The sequence below is a fragment of the Tetrao urogallus genome, assembly GCF_951394365.1.
Source record: "Tetrao urogallus genome assembly, chromosome: 1".
Classification (NCBI taxonomy): domain Eukaryota; kingdom Metazoa; phylum Chordata; class Aves; order Galliformes; family Phasianidae; genus Tetrao; species Tetrao urogallus.
Genome location: NC_136813.1, coordinates 75154331 through 75163981, shown reverse-complemented (window position 1 = coordinate 75163981; position 9651 = coordinate 75154331).

The window sequence follows — 9651 nt, the reverse complement described above, 5'->3', positions numbered from 1 at the left end:
GCTGATAAACGCTTTGCTTACAGACCCTTGCAGATGCTGGATGAATGGAAATCCCCACCACTGACTGATACATAACACAATAAAAACCACCACCAACTGCACAGGGACCATATATACAATGGTGCCATGGCAAATTGTTTCCTAAACAGATTTCACTGAAATAAAGCACCACGTTTTCTGTTGCATTTTTACAGAAACATTCTAACAAAAAAAAATTTGGTTTCATAAAAAAAGAATGTACAGGGCATTTTGTAGTGTGGCTTTCTGGGTTTATATCCTGGCACTTACTCATCCCCTTACTTGATGGGATCAAACATTAATGCCATATGCTTCCAAATCAACAAGTTCAAAAGACTAACATCCCCCTGAAATACAAAATAGGTTAATTTCTAGGTAACAAAACATCATGAATGCTCTGAGAGAGACTGAATTTCGTTTTAGCTGAGGATTTCTTATGTGATCACAGTGATCACTCTCCTCTGTCTCCTGGGGTATGTTTCCCTCTAGTATTTCTAACACATCCCAATTACTGCATTTGTTCTTTTTGTTTCATTGATACTCATTCTTCTTTTATCTGGGTTTTAAAACAAAGAAGAAATCCCTTAGCATAAAATGAATGCTTAACTGCTTTTGCTTTTTCTTAATTAGCAAAAGGAGGATAAGAGACAGGAAAATACAAATGCATAACTGCTCTGTTTTCTGCTTCAATAGTCAGAATGCCTTTATTGTTGTGAGACTGTTTCCAGCTTGTATGTATTTATTAATCAATCATATTACATTTATACGCTATTTTCAGCGTCCCACAACACATGGGTATCCCACACTTGAGCTAGGTCTATCATCATCCAAGTCAGTATTTATTTCAGTAAAGAAGGACTTGAGGGGCTTTCTTCCTCATGATGGATTATGCTTTTCTTCACTCTGAAGTGAAACTGAAATCCAAAAAAAGCCCTGTTACAGTAAGTTTGAGCCAACCAATGGTTTTAATAGCATCAAATACAGCACTGAGACTGCTAAAAGCTTAACAGACAATTGTTATCATTCTGAATACCGTCTCCTCATGTGCCCCATTTAAGAAAGTCATGAGTCTTCACTAGCTCATCTCAAACCAACCAGCTGGAGATCTGAAGACTAAGACCAAGTACAAAACACTTAGAGCTCACAGTCTAAGCCTTCTTCCAGCATGACCACCTACACTGATGGGCAGGGCAACATGTCTCCAGCAACTAGGCAACGAGAGCCCCGAATAGAACTATCAGTGCTTCTCAGGGCTCCACACACTCCATGGCAATCAGTGGACTGCCCCAAGCCATGGGCACCTGGAGGATGACTGCACCCTTCCCCTACCTCTAAGTTCTTCAATTTATAGCACCACTTTGAGCAAAGAAATGAAGAGAGAGGCTAGAATAGAATTTTATGCTAACAGCAGTAAATGAAGCCTTAAACACATACTCAAAGCTTGGAGGAAATCTTACAGAATATCAATAAGCCCCTTAAAAATGCCTTAGCTGGCCATCAGTGAACTAATCCAGGGGAATCACCATCATCAGTCCCCAATGCCTCTATTCTACAGTGGGTACAGCAAACATTCAAATTACTACCTTGTTTCCCAGTAGTTTCTCACAACCCACATCTCCAGGCTCCAGTACAACCACATCAATTGGAGACTTGAGCAAGCACAACTTCCATCCAGGCATAGTGAATTCACTTTCTGCTGTTTTGGACCAACCAAAAGACCATGACCAAGTAAACAACCCACTGTGAAAATAGCCAGCATCTCCTACAAGCAAGTACTCTTCTTCGCTCCTAATTGAGCCCCACCCTTTCTCAAGGTGCATCAGTTCAAGCCAGCTCTGCTCCCTGCCAAACTCATAGAAGAATACCAAGCAACGACCACAAGGGCCTTCCACAGCTAAGAAGGCTGAAAAACAAGAATCTGAAACATTGAAGTGCTTTCTGTGAATGCTGCATTTGCAATGCAATGCAATGCAAAGTTCCTGGTAAACCACCATTTGCCATTACAAAAGATCCCCAACTGTTCACAGATGAAATGCAAAGTTGGCCTTGTCTCAAGATATGGAAAAAGGTTTCCTAGATATATATTCCTAGATAAGAATTTGGGACATAGTGCTATGCTAGCATTCTGGATATTGTACCACTGATTTACCTTTAAGAGATAAGAGAGAGAGTCTGTCACATTCACTAAAAGTCAGACAATAGCTCAGATACAAGTCTAAGAAATTGTTACATTTCCCTCAGTTCAGCAGAAAGGCAATTTTGTGATAGACAGGCACCGAATACATAGCCCATCCAGTGAAGCGAAAGAAAACATTGCTCCAACCATGCCAACAGAGATGCACTAAGCAAAGCAGAAGTGGCACACCCTGCTCTGAAAGCTGAACTGCAGCATTCAGAAGTTTGGGTTTCAGAACCAGCACTGTCAAGAGCCTGATTTACAGAGATGATGAACCAGCAGCATTTGATCCGAATGTAATAGGTGCTGCCCCAAATAATTAAACCTTCAGTTCATCAGTCACAGAAAGACAAGGCTGCCTCAAAAATAATGAAAATCTTGTGAAGATTTATAGCTGAACTTTAATGACATCAGGCTGCAGGTCCTTTGGGCAGCAAGCCATTCTTTCAAGCCTCGCTCATCTTTAAAATTTAGATAAGCCATGCTATTGTAAACAAGTGTAAGCTAGGCCAAGCTTGTGGATATGGAAGCCATACGAATGACAGCTGCTAAGCTTTAACTTCTCAGCTTCACTTGTTTCTTATCTTTGATAAACAAAGATTGAAAAAGTGCCCCTTTTGTTTTGGTTCGGATGAAATTCCATAGGTATGCTACTTCCTCTGTAATTGTTTCAGTATCTTTCTCCAAAAATGTGCCTCCTACCTCCCCTCCCTCCCTTTTTCAACCATACTTACTAACATACAGTTACCGTCTACACCCAAAAAATGTTAGAATGTATGTGTGGTTGGAGACGTAGCGAGACACGGACAGTTTTCTCCATAAAGATCAGATGGGTGGATGGGTACTTCCCACACCAGAGACTTTACTTTGATGTCTTCTCGCTACTAACATTTCAACTTTCTTCAACTCACAAGCTTCATTCAGAATTGCTTTCCTTTGGAAACAGGGACTTCAGAGTACTGAGAATCATGAAACATTGGTTTATGATGGATTCTCTTCTATGTAGTGCTGAGGAAATGAAGGAGGAAGGAGCAAGATACCCTAGAAAAGAGAACCTTGTGCATTAAATCATAACTTCCAGGTTGGTACCTGTAGAGCGACAGCTCTTCAAAACTGTCTTATTGCCAGAGCTGGGGTTGTCAAGGATAAGGATCTAGAGACGACTTAGAGATTTCATTAGCTAAAAGACTCACTCTGTGGGATGAAGCTACCAATGCAGTGAAAGAGAACTTGGCTGTGGACTACCAGAGTAATAATTCTGTAAATCAACACTTGAATTTGGTCTGCCAAATGACATAAGAAGATCAAATATAGACAAAGTAATGCATGCTTAAATCTGTGTTATTTTACATCCACAGGACAAACTGATAATTCTATTAAGTGAAAGAAAGAAATGAGAAAGCCTTTCTGTTTTAATAAATTTGTTTCAAATACACAGCAGACAAAAATCTTCAGCCTGCTCAGAGATGCAAGGCTAAGGCCTGTACAGAACTGCTGGAGTCACTTCTGGCAATGGCTGCTGATAGACATCAATGCTTGGGCCAGGAATCAATATGGAATGGATGTAGTAATAATGGGAAACCAGCAAAGCCAAAGTGAAAGAGAATAGGATGAAGACATTCCAGCTTATTAAGGTAGACTAATATTCCTGAGCCCAAAAACGTACTGCAAAAGTAAGGAAACAGAAGATCCGAAAAGGTGTGAACATGGCAATTGTTCAAACACTCAGTTCAAGAACTGCATGTAAATCCAAAAAGAATCTGTAGGAAAATGATGTGTGAAAGTTAGTTCATTCCATCTGCAGTCAATAAAGCATACATTTACACAAAGAATTTGCACTTCTTGTGTAAAAAATAAACAAAGCAAACAGCCTCAGTTTTTGCACAGAAAGGTTGTGTGGAGAGTGTTGTAATAAAGGAAGGTGGAAAATACAAGCACACAACTAGGTGCAGATCACCCTGGATTATGAAGATGCCATCATATCACTTTTCAGAAACTCTAAGTGCCTCAAAAGGAGAAGCCATTAGGAAGCCAGCAGAAAGCTCAAAATCCTGTGGCCAAATTAGTTCTAGTAAGAGGACCCAACAGGAGTGCAAAAATCAGCAACAGTTGCAGTTTCTTATCACAGAGAAAAAGGGAAATCTGAAATTATAAATTTCAGATTTATAAATTATAAATTGTCCTGCAGATAATGAGCAGAATCTTAATGACATCCCATGATATTCCTTCTCCTTACTTGAAGGGGAATACTGACCAAAACATAAAACTCGAGAACAAATGTATTGAAATTTGAGCCAACTTACAAATTAAATTCATGCTTCAGATGAAATTTATATTGGTTTTAATGAGAGTTAAGTTAAGCATCAGAACAAAGACTATCATCACATAAAGTCTTTTTCTTAAAGCAAAAAGTACAAGAAATACAGAAGTCTCAAAGTTATTTGATCTTACCCGTATTCAGAAGCTCTGGATAACTGAATCAGTCCAGGTCAAACTTGACAGCTTGAAGCACACTGATTTTTCTCAGGGCAAAAGCACTGCCCTTCTCTCATTCACTTTGAAGACCTAGGATACAGGCAAGTTGCTCTTTAAAAGTGAGCTAAGAAAAAAAAAGATACATATCTGACTTGAAGAAATTACCTGCTTTTTTTCCACAAGAGTTACCTTCAGAAGCTTCCTCTCGAAGCAGAAGCAGTCCCTTTCTGGAACCAGAACTGCATAATGAGGGGCGCAGCTCTGCAGAACCAGCACTCCAATCCTCCCTGGGGCTCTGGAGCTCACAAAGCACTTACTCTCCACCTACTGATACAGCCTCCCGAGAGGAAATTTCTTGAGCCTCACTCCTCAGACGCAGTCAAGGGTAAATGCCATATTCATCATGATGCGGAAGTTCTTGGCTGCAGCCCTCCAGCTGTGCTGCTGGCATGCTATTGGAGATCTGTCTAGTCACCGTGCCTCCTGTATCTCAGGCAGAGAAAGGGATGGGCTGAAGTTATCGTCTGCACATCTGAAGTCACATGGTCTCTCTCCAGAGGAAAGGCCTTTCTGCTGGGATGAGGCAGTGATTTGCAATTTAGCAGACCTACCTAGCACACGGGGGATAAACACACATACAGACCGCCCAGGTATTTGGTTCCCTGATGTGACTGGTATGGTAATGAAAGCCCCTAAGGAAAGAAATACTGCCAGATTATTCATTTGCCAAGAGGCACTGTATGCATACACTGGTATACAGACGCTATCTGCGCACATATTCTCCCCATAAGAGTGTAATGAGTTCAGGGAACTAAGCTCATGGCTCAGTTTGTCCCTCCCCAGTGTAACTCCTGGAAAGGGGTCAGTTTGCCACTGTGGCTGACCTGTGTGGTCAGGAAGCCATGCTGCCATATACTCTGAAGTCAAACCCTGACCGCAGAGCCTGCACATCCTACCCACCTCCTTGCCTTGCTGTCTGTGGGCACTCAGCCACCTCACAGGTGCCAGGAAGGGCAGCGCCATCAAGCCCAAGGCCATTTCTCATTGCTCAGTGTTGACACAACAAGCCCCATACACTGCAATTTTGAGCACATATACTACCAAACAACTCATAAATATTAGGTACCAGAATAAGTTTGGTACTGTAATATTGCCACTATACTCTCAGGTACAGCCCTCAGCATCCATCACACCTCTAACCACTCACACCCCCACTCTGTCCTTCTGCCCTCTTCTGAAAGCCAGAGAGGAGCTGCTCTCATGGTCTCTCTGTGCAATGATGGAGCAGAGCACAGCAGCCATTTTGCGTGGTCTCTGTAAGGGCTGTGGGCCCAAAGAAGGCCAGAGGATACAATGCATGGGCTAAGGTCAGGGTTAGGATGCACATGGTGAGAGGAAGCACTCTGTGGATGGGGATCACAGTACTCCTTCCTCTGCAGCCTCTCCTCATGATGGCATTCACTAAGGCCAGGTCCCGCCCCCAGGAAATAGATGGGACAGAACAGAGACCATCAGATGAAGATCTTGATGCCCTTGCTCCAAAGCTTTAGTAATACTACAGCATGATATTTTCAATAAATTTTTGCCATCAGTTTGGTGACAGTTCTAAAGAACACTGTGAAGGCACTTCGACACAGTGATTAGATCATCTTTTGGGACAGACAGAGGAGCTCCCTCACTGTGATAGAATGGGCACGTTTTTTAACATGTAAAAGATACCTGAAGTGCAAAGCCAGCAAGCAGAAGGCACTGTGTGAATGCAAAAAATGCGAATATGCTTTTTTTTTTGATTGAGTGAGCTAGTTCTTTGAGTTTCTGGAGTCCCGGACACAAGCTTCCATATTCAAAGCCACTCCTTTTCCATGGAATGAGACAGCAAATAAAATCCACACGAGACGCCCTAATTCTGCACAGCCCAGGAGAGTTTTGATGTTTGCTTTTCTGGCAGGATGCACTTTCCCTTATCCGAGTTACAGTAGCTAATCATTTATGTATGATCACACTGTCCTGCCAAAAAGCATACAAGTAAAAATACATCATAACCTCTTTCTACTGCACTCTGGGGATACATGTCATTTATCAAATATTTACTGCATCTGATAAATTCATCCATATTGGCTTTTAGCAAGATTTCTGCATAATGAGAGGCCATAAGGCTTGTTCCAATAGCCAACAAATCCATCAGAAATCTTTCATCCAAGATCAGTGGGAACAGAACCAAATCCTTAGTTGTTATCTTCCATAGGACAACGTCTCCCCAGCATGTTTTCTCTTGTTATTCATGGAAGCTGCTCATCCCTTCTCAGTGCTCTGAAGTAACCCAACAACCTGACAGTCAGATGTGTTGGAATGAGCCACCTCTCCAGTTACATACAGGGATCATAGTAACATGTAGCTTTCCAAATAGCCTTTCCCATTTAAGCCCAAGGACATCAGCTGGACCTAATTAAGCCATCCTCATTTCCACATGAGGCAAAGGGAACATACCAGTCCCACCACCAAGTCACACACATGCTGAGCTTTTTTGCTCAGCAGCTACATATCACACACTAAGGAGGTGAAAAGCATTTTAGCAAGCACCAACAGACAGTAGGCAACAAAATTCTCTAATACGTTTTTGAGCAGCTGAGCAGAATTAAAAAAAAAAAAAAGTTATGCTGCCAGTGCAAAAATCAGGAGACTCCTTTACAGGCAGCCCTTGAAGTAACAGCATGTGTTATGTTCCCCAAACGCTTTGGAAACACCAACCTCCTGAGCCAGCCTTCATGCAGGCATTCCACATGCATAATTCAAAATCTGCTTCAGGCTCATGTCTCGGAAGCACCCACTACAAAGTGATGCAACCAACATTTTTCAAAAAGGCTGAAGATGATCACAGTGGGAGTGAATGTGCTCCTTCTGCACCGTGGTTCCCCTCCTCTTACCCTGTCAAGCTTAGGAAAGTATTTTTATGTGATCCAGCCATGTATTTTAAAGCACTGGCCAGGGGACAAGTCCCCAGCTGAGCGATCTGTCAGTAACAGAAGGAATAAAAAGAAGAGATAAAGGAGAAAAAAACACACAGTCACGTTATCTGACTTTTTCCTATCAAAATCAGTGTGATGACTGAAGCCTGTTGGTAAAGGAGCCTTGCAAGGTTAGCGTGGGTAAATGGGAAAAGACATTTCCCTCAGTGGACATTTCTGGGACGCAAAGACAACAGACAAAAGACATCAAACTTAGCATCCCTGGCAAAAAGAACACAAAACCAGAAACTTGAGCCAAGAAAGGGTGAGAAACTACACAGGAACACCATGGAATCACCAGGGCACTCCCTGTAAAAATGAGAACAATGTAAAAAATTAAAGAAAAAGCCACCAAAAATCCACAAAGAGATCAGCAGAAAAATTCAGTGGAATGTTCTGGAAAGCAGTGCCTAATGGCATAATTTGCAGTCTCAGCCTATACTTGGAGCCTATGGAGACGACAGCCAACTACAGCACTCAGATTTCGCCACCTCTTTGTGAACCAACGCAGGGAAAGAGACGGGCACGAGAACTGCCTAAGGAAAGCAGGGTTTGCGTTTTGTTAGCGTGCTGCAGCACAAGCTGCACCGACTGAGGTAAAACCCACGGTTTTGACAGGAAAAAAACTTGACCTGCTCAAGCATACTGCTCACCCTTCCTCCCTCCTCCCCCCCACAAACTGCCCCTCCCGGCCTAAACCGCCAGGGGAGGGAACCGCCCCTCCGCGCGCTCCTCCAATGGTCTGTTCCCTCCGTGTGGGCGGGACCGAAGGCGGGGGGGAGCGAAGAGCGCGAGCATTTCATCAATAGGTGGAGCGCCATAACGGCCTGCTTCCGTAGCGGTTCCATAGTGTAGTGGTTATCACGTCTGCTTTACACGCAGAAGGTCCTGGGTTCGAGCCCCAGTGGAACCAGCGGGAGTACCTTTTGTTCCTTTCAGGTTAGTTACGTTTAGTTTAGGCCTGCTCTTTTTCTTCCAAAATGGGCAACTTTATTAAAAACTACAGGCCCTCCGTGAAGTGGAGGAAGAACGATGTGGGGAGCTGGGAGCAGAAGGGCCCACCAGTCAGGCGGCTAACTGGAATCCCTGTGTTACTTGTATGCTCTCATCTCAGTGCACAAGTGACACAACTTGCTGAGAGGCAGCCCTGAGCCCACCATAAGCCTTGTGCAACAGCACCTTTTCTAACAGTCCAAACATAATTTAGAAAGTGTTACTGCAGGACTTGATTTTTCACCCTAAGAAACACATTAGGACCATAGAATAAGTCTCTTAAGATCATCAAGGACACCCATCACATAACACTGCCAAGTCTGCCACAAACCATGGCGTTTAATGCCTTGTCCTCACGCCTCCTGAACAACCTCCAGGAATGAGGACTCCACCGACTCCACTTTTTCTGTGAAGAAATTCTTCCTCATATCCAACTAAGCCTCCTCTGCTGCAACTTGAGGCCATTTCTTTGTGTCCTATCACTTGGTGTCTGAGAAAAGAGAACAAACCCCACCTTGCTTCAACCTCCTTGCGGGAAGCTGCAGAGAGCAATACGGTCTCCCCTGAGCCTCCTCTTCTCCAGACTGAACAATCCCAATTCCCTCAGCCACGCCCCATAACTTGTTCACCTCAGAGCAATTCCACTGTTGCATACAGCACATCATCTCATTCTGCATGTGCAAGCCTTTAGGTGATCATTGGGTATGGATGCTGCCACAGCACCTGTCCGTGCATGGGAGCCCCACAGCAGGGCCTGGCGTGAAGAAGTCTCTGCAGGAGGAAGAGGCACACCAGGGCTGAACAGGCCCAACTAAGACTGAGATCTCCACTCTGAGCCCTGTTTCTAGGGTAAAATGCCTGTCATAGCAGGGTTGCTTTCAGGTTACAGGTCCAAAGCTGTCCACTACATCTAGAATTTTCCACTGTAGTATATGAAAGCCGTCAGGGAAGGTACTTCCCATCGTCCCTCCACAATGACTCCAT